Consider the following 12500-nt stretch of genomic DNA (forward strand, 5'->3'; position numbering starts at 1 on the left):
GACATGAGTGGGGGCCTGGTGGAGGGTGACCCTGGTGGCTGGGGGGTGGGGGTGGTGGGAGACATGAGTGGGGGCCTGGTGGAGGGTGACCCTGGTGGCTGGGGGGTGGGGGTGGTGGGAGACATGAGTGGGGGCCTGGTGGAGGGTGACCCTGGTGGCTGGGGGGTGGGGGTGGTGGGAGACATGAGTGGGGGCCTGGTGGAGGGTGACCCTGGTGGCTGGGGGGTGGGGGTGGTGGGAGACATGAGTGGGGGCCTGGTGGAGGGTGACCCTGGTGGCTGGGGGGTGGGGGTGGTGGGTGACATGAGTGGGGGCCTGGTGGAGGGTGACCCTGGTGGCTGGGGGGTGGGGGTGGTGGGTGACATGAGTGGGGGCCTGGTGGAGGCTGCCCCTGCACTGCTGGGGGGTGGGGGTGGTGGGAGACATGAGTGGGGGCCTGGTGGAGGGTGACCCTGGTGGCTGGGGGGTGGGGGTGGTGGGTGACATGAGTGGGGGCCTGGTGGAGGGTGACCCTGGTGGCTGGGGGGTGGGGGTGGTGGGTGACATGAGTGGGGGCCTGGTGGAGGGTGACCCTGCACTGCTGGGGGGTGGGGGTGGTGGGAGACATGAGTGGGGGCCTGGTGGAGGGTGACCCTGGTGGCTGGGGGGTGGGGGTGGTGGGTGACATGAGTGGGGGCCTGGTGGAGGGTGACCCTGGTGGCTGGGGGGTGGGGGTGGTGGGTGACATGAGTGGGGGCCTGGTGGAGGGTGACCCTGCACTGCTGGGGGGTGGGGGTGGTGGGAGACATGAGTGGGGGCCTGGTGGAGGGTGACCCTGGTGGCTGGGGGGTGGGGGTGGTGGGTGACATGAGTGGGGGCCTGGTGGAGGGTGACCCTGGTGGCTGGGGGGTGGGGGTGGTGGGAGACATGAGTGGGGGCCTGGTGGAGGCTGCCCCTGCACTGCTGGGGGGTGGGGGTGGTGGGAGACATGAGTGGGGGCCTGGTGGAGGGTGACCCTGGTGGCTGGGGGGTGGGGGTGGTGGGTGACATGAGTGGGGGCCTGGTGGAGGCTGCCCCTGCACTGCTGGGGGGTGGGGGTGGTGGGAGACATGAGTGGGGGCCTGGTGGAGGGTGACCCTGCACTGCTGGGGTGTGGGGGTGGTGGGAGACATGAGTGGGGGCCTGGTGGAGGGTGACCCTGGTGGCTGGGGGGTGGGGGTGGTGGGAGACATGAGTGGGGGCCTGGTGGAGGGTGCCCCTGGTGGCGGGGGGGTGGGGGTGGTGGTAGACATGAGTGGGGGCCTGGTGGAGGGTGCCCCTGCACTGCTGGGGGGTGGGGGTGGTGGGAGACATGAGTGGGGGCCTGGTGGAGGCTGCCCCTGGTGGCTGGGGGGTGGGGGTGGTGGGTGACATGAGTGGGGGCCTGGTGGAGGGTGACCCTGGTGGCTGGGGGGTGGGGGTGGTGGGTGACATGAGTGGGGGCCTGGTGGAGGCTGCCCCTGCACTGCTGGGGGGTGGGGGTGGTGGGAGACATGAGTGGGGGCCTGGTGGAGGGTGACCCTGGGGGGTGGGGGTGGTGGGTGACATGAGTGGGGGCCTGGTGGAGGGTGACCCTGGTGGCTGGGGGGTGGGGGTGCAGGGGGACATGAGCAGGTGTGCAGGGTAGTCCCCTGTTTTGTGGGCTGCCTGCAGGGGCTGTGGAGGGTGTACAGGGAACACCTGTGAGGACCCACCCAGCCTAATTGCGTGTGATAATTCCCGCACACCCCTGTAATACACGTACCTGGCCAAATCGCATGTGAGAATTCCCGCGCACCCCTGTAATACACGTACCCAGCAGAATCGCGTGTAGAACTTCCCGTGTACCCCTGTAATACACGTACCCAGCCAAATCGCGTGTGATCATTCCCACATACCCCTGTAATACACGTACCCTGGCCAATCGCGTGTAGAACTTCCCACGCACCCCTGTAATACACGTACCAAGCCAAATCGCGTGTGATAATTCCCACGCACCCCTGTAATACACGTACCTGGCCAAATCGCATGTGAGAATTCCCGCGCACCCCTGTAATACACGTACCCAGCCGAATCGCGTGTAGAACTTCCCGTGTACCCCTGTAATACACGTACCCAGCCAAATCGCGTGTGATAATTCCCACATACCCCTGTAATACACGTACCCTGGCCAATCGCGTGTACAACTTCCCACGCACCCCTGTAATACACGTACCAAGCCAAATCGCGTGTGATAATTCCCACGCACCCCTGTAATACACGTACCTGGCCAAATCGCATGTGAGAATTCCCGCGCACCCCTGTAATACACGTACCCAGCCGAATCGCGTGTGATAATTCCTGCGTACCCCTGTGATACACGTGCCCTGGCTAATCGCGTGTAAAACTTCACGCGTACCCCTGATATGCACGTTACCCGCTTTGCGTTCCTTGTTTGGCAGCCCTGTGGACTGGTCCAGGGTTAGCGCTGCCCTTTGCGATGATTTAGCGATTTTGATGGCTTTTCCTTGCGCGAGGGCGTTCTTGGGGGCGTTACTGGCGCTGCTGCAGGGTCGCTGCGATACTCTGCGCCACGGCTGGTTTGGGAGCCTGAAATCCATGAATACGCTGTGCGCGGAAATCGGTTTTAGCGCACGTGCCTGGCGCAGTCAATCGCACGCGGACACTCTGCGCCAGCCGCTTGCGACACTTTTCTGCGAAATTCTATGAATTACCCTGACAGTGGGTTTTAAAACGCCGGCTTTTGGATAGTGGTGAGTACTGGTACTGCACCCATTTTTGGGATTTTCTTGGATTAATGTATTCTAAACAGGAATGGTTCTTACATGGTAGTAAATCCTTGCTTAACATTGTTTTGATGGGGCTCCTTACAGTAAGATGGTTATGTGGAACCCCACAAAAAGGGTTGAATCTTTAAAGTGGTCCAATGAGTCACGATTTCAGCAACTTTTTGACATCAGTAAAAGTGGATTTTGTTAACAAAGACCTTTCTTTACCCTGGTGGGTGGCAAGTTAGGTAACCATTTTGGTGTGCGCACAACTGCGCAGCTTTCCTGGATTTCGGCGCACATGTGGGTTTTCCGCCATCTTGAATTTCCTAAGCCCACAGCACCAAATGTTGTAGCAGGGTAGCTTAAACGTGGGTCAGGACACCCTACAAGCCCCCCCACGTGACTGCACTTTGAGTTTGGGTCGATGGGGAGTCGCGTGCCCAAGGGTTTTGACCCACGCACCGGTCTGTCCGCATAATCTTCTTCCTCTTCTGTAGATGGCACAGTTCAGCATCTTCTTCTCCATCCGGTCAGATCGATCAGTTCTCCTCGCCGGTCCTGATGGGAAGATTGGGCGGTACCCCGGGCCCGTTGTGTCTTTGCTCCCGGTCTCCGGATCGTCCTTCTTGGTCATCCTTCATGGTTTCATCTCTCCTAGGATGATAAAGGAAGAGCGGCAATATCTACTCATAGACGATTTTTTTTTCCACCACTGTTGAGATAGTGGGGCAGCATATGCATTTCATTGTAACGAAATATTACATTCTTATTTTGAAAAAAAAAAAAACAGCATCACTAGAGACAGTTTCATGTAAATCACAATATTTTAGAGACTAGATGTGGTAGGTTTTATGATTGGAACTGAATTAGTCTGATACAGTACCCGCTAGGATTCCAGAGGATTCCTCCAGTTGTTGCAGAGTGTGCCTGGGATGGCAACATTTCAACTGGTTTATGTGGACCCACTTGTCTTCCCCCTCTGCCGAACCGCCTTTGGGGATGCGGATCTTGTAGGCCACAGGGGAGATCTTATCGACGATCTCAAAGGGTCCCTTCCATGTAGGCAAAAATTTGCGCTGCTTGGCCTGGTTCCTTTGGAAGTTGTATAGATAGACCCGGTCTCCCACCTGATATTCCTTCCTGGAAGTTTTCAGGTCATAATGGGTCTTCATGCTATCAGCCGATCTTTCTAGATTCCGCTGAGCATAAGCAAAAGCATGTTGGAGGTGTTTCCTTAAATTCTCTACATACTCATGAGTAGTGGAGGCATTTATCAGTGTCTGCTCTTGGGTCCTGTAGAGCAAATGCTGCGGAAGCACCATCTTGCGCCCAGTCATCAACTCAAATGGTGACATTTTGGTTGCAGATGAAGGGGTAGATCTGATGGCCATTAGGACCAGAGGTAATCGGATATCCCAACTTGGCCCAGAATCTGCCACAAACTTCTTTAATATGCTCACAATTGTCCGGTTATATCTCTCTACTGCCCCAGAAGAAGCTGGTCTATAAGCAATATGCAGCTTTCTCTTGACCCCCAGTATCTCCCACATCTTTGTCATTACTTCACTGGTGAAGTGGCTACCTCTGTCTGACTCAATCCTTTGAGGTAGACCAAAACGGGAAAAGATGTGGTTAATCATCAAGGCCGCTGCAGTTTCTGCCTTGCAATTTGGGGCTGGGAGACATTCCACCCACTTGGTAAACAAGCATGTCACGGTCAACATGTACTTATTCCCCCTAGCCGAGCGAATCACAGGGCCTACAAAGTCGATTTGTAAATCTGACCATGGCAGTGTCATTCCCCTCTTTTGTAAAGGCGCCCGGTGTGTGAGGGATGATGGCTGAAATTGTGCACACACAAGGCAACCCTTCAGGTACTGGTCGAGGTCCTGCCCCATGTGTGGCCAGTATGCAACCTCTCTTAAGATTTCCAATGTTGTGTGAAACCCCCTATGACCGGCAGTGGCCGCATCATGGGCGTGACTTAACATCAGGCTTCGGAATGAGGTAGGAACCACCCACTGATCGTGGCCAGCTTTGGATTTCCTTACCAACAAACCGTCTTGGATTCGGAACATTTTTGGACATTTCATCAACACTCTTAGGTCCTCTTTCCCAATGTAATCGGTATCCGTGAGGGGAAAGTTCTCAGGGTCCTCAAGGTGCTGGTAAAATTTACCAATTATTGGATCCCCCTTCTGAGCAGTAATCAAATCAGCATCAGGGGTCTCCTTACTCCATTGTGCAATTGAGAGGTCGTTGTGAGCATTTGTCTGGGACCTAGTGATGGCAGTGACCTGGATTTCCCCCAACAGGGACTCAATCTCAATTAGATCCCCTTGGATGGCCCCGGTTTTGGCCAGCTGATCAGCTAAGTCATTTCCAGTTTTGTCTGGTCCCTCTACTTTGGAATGACCCTTGATCTTCTTCCAATAGATGGTCATCCCATTCGAGGTGACCAGATCATCAATGTTTTGGATCAACTTCCCATGTTTCAAGGGTTTGTTGTTAGCACATACCATGCCTCTGGTCTTCCAATTAACCAGGTGCTCCACGAACCCGTTCCGTACATAATCCGAATCTGTGATTATGACCAGTTCGTGGAGTTGATGCTGGACAGCAGTGAGGATGGCCTGATGCACAGCCATCAATTCTGCCACCTGACTACTTCGGGGACCAATTTTGTATCCAGCGGAGGGTTCTGGGGACTCATTCACCCATGCATTCCCTACGCCGGCCACCAGTTCTTTCTCCCCGTTGTTGTCGACATGGTAAGAGCATCCATCCACATACACAGTGGGCATTCCCTCACACTTGTCTTCTTCAAAGACTTTGTGGGGGGAATTAAGGTATGCCTCCATGTTGTCCTTTATTTTTAGACTTTCGTCCTCGAGACAGTTTTCTCTGGCACAATCATGCAAGTCAGCCAGACCTTGCGCGAGGGGACTCTTCTTGTTTTGGCCATATCTGACCTCCACAGGAAAGCCTTGCATTGACAGAATCCAGGAAGTAATTCGGGAATTACTCACATTTCCGGCCCGGATTCTATCACTTTGGAGATATTGCAGAGGCTGGTGTGGAGTCTCCACTATGATGTGTTCCCCCTGGATAAACGGGCGGTAATTCTTCAATGCCCACACCGTTGCCAGGAGTGCCTTCTCACAATCGTTGAATTTCTCCTCCACAGAGGATAAAGTTTTGCTCGCATAGGAGATTACTTTATTGACCTTGTCATGCTTTTGATATAATACTGCCGTCAAGCACGTATTAGAGAACCCTGTCTCCAGGAAGAACTCCTTGTTTCTGACCGGGTAAGCTAGGCAAGGCGCTTGTGAGAGGCTTCTTTTGAGTTGTTTTACCGCCTCGGCTTGTTCTGGACCCCATTCCCACTTGACCCCCCCCTTTAGGAGATGAATCAGGGGTCTGGTGATCTCTGCGTAGCCCTCAATGAACTTTCTGCTGTAATTAGTCAGTCCAAGGAGGCTCCTTAGTTCCCGCAGAGTTGTGGGGTCTTTCAGTTTCTGAAGTGCTTCCACTTTCTTTTCCTGGGGACAGAGGCCCTGAGGAGTAATCTCATGCCCCAAGAAATTAACACGGGTTCTACACCACTGTGCTTTCTGAAAGGAAAGTTTTGCTCCGGCGGCCCTCAACTGTGTCAGAACATAACGGATCTCCGCTATGTGTTCCTCCACAGTTGAGCTTTTGATGAGGACATCATCTACATAAGCCAGGTTACCCCTTGCACCCAGGTCGGGCATGGCCTTATGTAGGAAAATATTGAACTCATTACCGGAGTTGAGGTATCCGAAGGGAGTCCGGGTCCATGTGTACTGCTGGCCCCCAAAGGTAAAAGCCAGCTTGTATTGGTCCTCCCTACTGACAGGCACAGTCCAGTATCCATTGGTCAGGTCTATTGCAGTGAATACCTGTGACCCCTGGATCTGGGCCAGCCCTTGGTCAATGTAGGGCAGAGGCCATCGGGAAGTATGGACCCGTTTGTTGAGCTCCCTGAGGTCGGCGCAGAGTCTCCACTGGCCGTTTGGCTTCAATATTCCCAGCACCGGATTATTGAAGGTGCTGTGGACTGGACGGATTATTCCCCGGGACTCAAGGTTCTTAATTATTTCAGTAAGGGACTCCATTGATGCGAGAGGCAAGCGATATTGCTTCACAAACACAGGAGTCATGCCAGGGTCCGTGGGGATTGTGGTTGTGTGGATGTCAGTGCGACCACAGTCATATGAGTTTACCGCAAAGAGATCTTGGAAATCCAAGAAAACTTGTTTCAACTTTTGCTTTTGTTCCAGAGTCACACAGGCATCAGCTAGGTTGACTCTCTCTTCCACCATCTGCCTGAAGCCTGGAAAGACTTCTGGTTTGGCTATCTCCGCGGCCTCCTCCAGCTGGGTGGAGAAGTCCCTGGTCAGAGTGCTGATTTGGACTGGAGGCTTCAGGTGGGCAAGGCTGCCTTCATGAACCTGGAAAATCACCTCCTCCCTCCTGAAGTCACAAGTCACATCTTCCTTACCATAGGGGCAGGAAGTGTACACCAGGAAGTTCCCCCCATGCCGGGTAAAAATCCTGTCTGGTGTTGTATTGTCATCACTGTCACTGCCAAAACAGTCCTTGGGGATTGGTCCTAACAGTTCATTTCTAAGATCAATGGAGAAATGTCGGTCATCAACCGCCATTCCAATAATGATGCCTGCGGCTAGAGTAATACTCTTTAAGTCACTGTTATCCACCTCTATTGGAATGGTGTCATGTTCTATGTTGACTAATGGTGTTGGGTTTACCCCCAACCCTTGCTGTTGGAGAGAAGCATTTAGATGTATGTAAGCATCAGGGTTTTTCAACTCTTGTCCCCTTTTAACTTTCACTTCCAGGGAGAATTGTCGGGTCCTTTCTGGGATGGTGACTTCCTCTTTAACCTGAATTTCAACTGCATAAGGTAGCAATTGAGCTGACCTGAATGCTTTTTCTGGATCATCAAAGCCCATGGGATTATCCGCTAATCGGGACCAAGCTTTGAAGTTTATTAGGTCCAAACTAATGGCAAAGCGATTGAGAATGTCACTGCCTAAGTAAAAGGCGGCAGTGACGTCTCGCACGACCCAACAATTATGGACTATGCTCTTGTTGCCAATGGAGATTTTGAGCATACACCTGCTTGGCAGGAGATGTTTTGAATTAGGTGCTTCCAGGTCCATTTCCGATTTGTCTATCAGTTTGAAGGTGGGAATGGCTGGATCTTTTGGGAGTTGGCGGAACATGGCTTCGCTGATGAAGCTCTTACCGTTGTTCACACACACTCGAGCGAGAACAGAGTCCTTCCCATCATTTAACTGAACAGGGATGAACAACTGCTCTCCAATTTGCTGAATATCAGCCAGGCTTTGAGCTGATTTCACATCTTTCTGGACTATAGGAGTGGGAGTTTCAGGTTGTGGATTGGTATAGAATTTCAGAGTGTTTCCTTCCAGCGTGGAATACCACTTTAGACTGGAAGGAAGGTTGATTTTCAGAAATAGAGAGGACCCCCCATCACCAGTCTGTTGTCCTACTGCTATTACTGTCACGTCTGGAATTTGGCTATTCTGGAAGTGAAATTCTACTTGGTCAGATTTTTGTTCAACCATGTGGCATGTGCCGTTTAAACTAACATGGTTGACACTCTGTTTTAATTTTATTGGTCGGCTAGTCTGGGTCCAGAGGACCTTGTTTACGCAATCTATTAGGGGTGACAACCTTCTCAGGAGGTCATTCCCTAGTAAACAAGGGGTGCCCTCTGGGGTCACTACTATGACCGGGTGTTTCAACTTATGTCGCCCAATCTTAATGTCCAAGTCTGCAGTCCCCTCAACGGGAATTTCCTTCCCGTCAAAGTTCTGCAGTTGTCCAGGAAGAGAGGTGAGAGGAATTTGGTAATTCTCTCCCCTTCCTGCATTCAGTTCGTCAAAGGCCCTTCTGGACAGAAGGGTAGCTTGAGATCCAGTGTCCACCAGTGCCGAGATTGTACCCTGCCCCTGTACTTGTACCGGGGCATAATATCTTCCCTCCTTCTCCTCAAGGGGGCACAGATAATGTACATTTTTGGACAACTGGTGGGCTAACTTTCTGGTTTTGGACATCGATAGCGAAGAGATTTGGGCAGAATTCTGTGGAGAGTTTTGGGAATCTGAAAGAAAAATTTTGCAACTGGAGATCAGAGCCATTGTGGGTTCCCCTGGCTCCGGTTCTGGGCCGCCCCCCCCTTTTTGGAGGCAGTCACCAGGATGGGTTTGAACCAGGGGATTTTCTTGCTGTTGGTTCTGGGATGAGATGGTGGGCGGCGGTAGCTCAGTCTCCACATCTCCCCAGTCTGGATTTTCATCCCTAAGGACCCATTTTTCTTTGGGAGGAGTTCCCCCCTCTCTGAAGGAGAAGATCCTTTTCCCAGGATCCTCTGAGGATCCCTCTCCCTCAAATTGGAAGATCTGTACCTCCTCCTCAAACTGAGTCTGTTTGGGTCTTTTGTTTCTCCTACCCCTCCTCTGCTCCTTAGGAGGCAGACTTTCAGGGGCAAGAGATTTTGTTTCCGGTTCCTGGGTTTCCAGGGGCTGTTTACAAGTGAGGAAGGAAGCTTCCTCCAAGGCTTTACACCCCCCTTCCCTTTGTGCCTCCTCCCTGGGAACCGGTGAGTTATCGGGGTGCTGCCCCCGTCATTGTTCTGGAGCACCAGGTCCAGAGTTGGGTGCGTTCTGCGCCGGCATGCTGATCTGAGGGTTCTGCTGTGCCCTCAGTATATGACCCATATCCCGCGCCATGTTTTGAACCTGGCGCTCTAACTGGGAAACCCGCTCAGGCTGATACGGGGCCCTGTTTTCTCCCCTGGGCTGATCCCGGGAAGGGTAGCTGTCCCTCCTCTGGTAGTACCCCTGGTTGGGAAGATTTTGGTACCCCTCCACCCTTGGCCTCCCCTCTCCCGGATTCAGTGGTCTGGGCTCAGGGAATTGAGGAAAGAAGGATGGATGATTTTGGGGTTGGAAGTCGGGTGGATATCTGGGGAAAAAGTTCTGCCCAGGGTTTGGTAAATTTCTGCCCTCCTGTGGGAAGTTTGGAGGGAAGTTCCCTGGGTTAGGTGCTTGGCTGGATCCCCCCCCTTGGGCTGGAGGAGTCCACACATAACCCAGGATGGGTCTGTTACCTTTGTAGCGAGGACTTACATAGTCAGGAGAGCGAGGGACCCCATTTGTGGGGCTGCCTCCCTGGCTCCCTGTCTGCGACTGGCCCGAGGACCTTCTGGGCCTAGCATTATTAGGTGCAGGTAGGTTTTTAGGCCCCCCCATCTCCAAATCCAAAACGGGGGTGACCTTTACCTCTGCCACCTTGGCAGCAGCAGGGGTGCTGTTGGCTTTGGGGTTTTTCTGGGCATTGCTTTTATTTTCTATGGGCTTCTGCACCTCATAGATGCGGGTAGCCTGTTCAATGACCCAGTCTAAAGATCTTTTCTCGTGAAAATCCCTCACGAGCTGGGTCATGATATATTTGGGCAAGGCATGGAAAAACGTGTTTATAAATTCACGGCTATCCGTGCGCACCCTTCTTGTGGTCTGTGCAAAAGCCCGCTTTAACTCCTGCACAAATTCTTGTGGGGCCTGATCCTCCCCACATTGCAAATTGTAGGCTGCCTTGCGAGCCTCTTGAGGATTTCTGTGAACAGAAAAATGTTTCAGGATGGCCGCCTTATAGGTGGACCATCTTAAATGATTTTGGTCCTCCAGCCCCGCAAAGAAACTGGAGTATTCCGGGGAGAAGGTCCACTTTACATATTGAATGCAGCTTTGGCTGTCCTTCAAATGGAAAGTCTCCATCATTTGTTCAAACAACTCTAAGTGCTCCCAAACAGAATACTTAGCGTTCTTATGGTAAGGCGTGATGACGCTCCTGATCGCCTTAATCTGCTTTAAGGGGTCCTTGAGCAAGGCCCTTTTTGCCTTATTGGCCTTTTTGGTTCGGGTAACTCTTGTCCATTCTTCCTCGGACTCAGAGGCACTGCTCCCAGAGGTTCCCGTCTGTTCTTCCAGGTTTTCCCGGATTCTGCGAGCCTGGGAATGGCTGGCAGAATGTGGGGACCTGGTCTCCTGTGTCCTGCGCAGTTCAGAGGAGTCTTCAGATTCCTCCTTGCTGCCAGGATTTGATGGGTACCCCCTCCACTGACCTAACTGGGCAGAGGTTTTCAGGATGCCCTTAATGGGCCTACTCTCCTGGGGTTCCCCATTGAACTGTACTGTACTTGGTTGCCCATACCCGGATGCCCACCCCTCCATTCCTGGATGGTACTGGCCTATGAGCCCCATGCTTCTGGCTGGATAGTAATCTGCCATCCCTGTGGCCCTGTGCTCATGTGCGCCAGGGGACATGGGGGTGGCAGAGTCCAGGGACTGAGAGGTATGAGGGCCTCTGGTACTAGGGCTCCTGAGGTTATGCTCCGGAGTTTCCATTTCCCAGCGAACCTCATCTCTATCCGCCCCTGCTCCCTGTTGCAATGCAAGAGCCTGCATTTGTGCCTTCAGTTCCTCAGTTAAGGCCTTACTCGACTCTATCAGTCTCTCCTGCATCGCTACCTGCTGTTGGAGCCTATCATTGTGTTGACAGAGGGCCTCATTTTCCCTCTGTACTTCCTGGTTGGTCCTGGAGAACTGGGCCAGTCTTTGCTGCAGGAGGGTTACCTCCTGAGCTGTGTCCCTATTGGCCTGCTCCTTTCTTGCTAGAGCATCCTCCACCCTCCTGGTGTGCTCTAGCAAGTTCTGGTTTTCTTTTTGGAGGTCACCCAGTCCCTGGTGGGCCAGGTGATTTTCTTCCATTTTCCTTTTTAAATGGCAGACTTCCTGGCCTAAGGCGTCTCTTTCCTGACTAAGAGCCTGCATTTGTGCCGCCAGGTCGTCCCTTTGCCTTTGGAAGGCACCAGCTTTCTGGCGCTCCTGATCAAACTCTGCCTGGGTATCCAGGTCTTTCAGGATCAGTTTATTGCTCTCCTCTTTCTCTCTGTCTAGTTGGATTTGCAGGGTGGCTACCTGCTCTGTGCATGCCCTGTTGAAATTGATCTGTTGCTCCAGCTTTTTCTGGCTCTGCAGTAAGGAGTCCAAACTGTCTTGGTGCTCCTTCTGCAGGGCCAGAAATCTAGTATCCTGTTCTGACTTTTCCTTTTGCAGCACATCCATATCCTCCTTTATTTTAGTAATGTACAGTCTGCTGTCATTTTCTGACTCCTGGCTCCTCTGCAGCCTCTGCTCAGAAGAGTCCAGATCAGATTGGGCCTTCTGTAATGCCATCTGTTGCCTATTTGCCAGATTTTGGCTTTCAGCACATCTATCCTGCATGTCTCCCATATATAGGTACAGGTATGCTGCTATCCTGGCAATCTTATTGTGTTCCTCTTTGGCTTTAGGAGCCATATATAGTTCACTCAGGGCCACATGTAAGGGACCCTGATCTCTATATATATCTGACCCTGTTTCAGTGACCTGTTGTGTGATGGCCTGCAACCACACATCCTGGCCCTGTTCGGTCCATTCACCTCTCACAAATAGCTTATGCAAGAGGTGCTCTCTGGCTATTTTCATGTCTACTAAGGTCGTCATTCTAGAGATTGGTCTCTGTCCTGACTTACAGAAGTTTGTATTTTATTTTTGCAGAACAGAACTTTTCTTGGGGTGTCCCTTTTGAGGAATGCTTCACAGCGTAATGCAG

The sequence above is a fragment of the Ambystoma mexicanum genome, chromosome 14 (assembly GCF_040938575.1).
Source record: "Ambystoma mexicanum isolate Mex_15411 chromosome 14, UKY_AmexF1_1, whole genome shotgun sequence".
NCBI lineage: Eukaryota > Metazoa > Chordata > Amphibia > Caudata > Ambystomatidae > Ambystoma > Ambystoma mexicanum.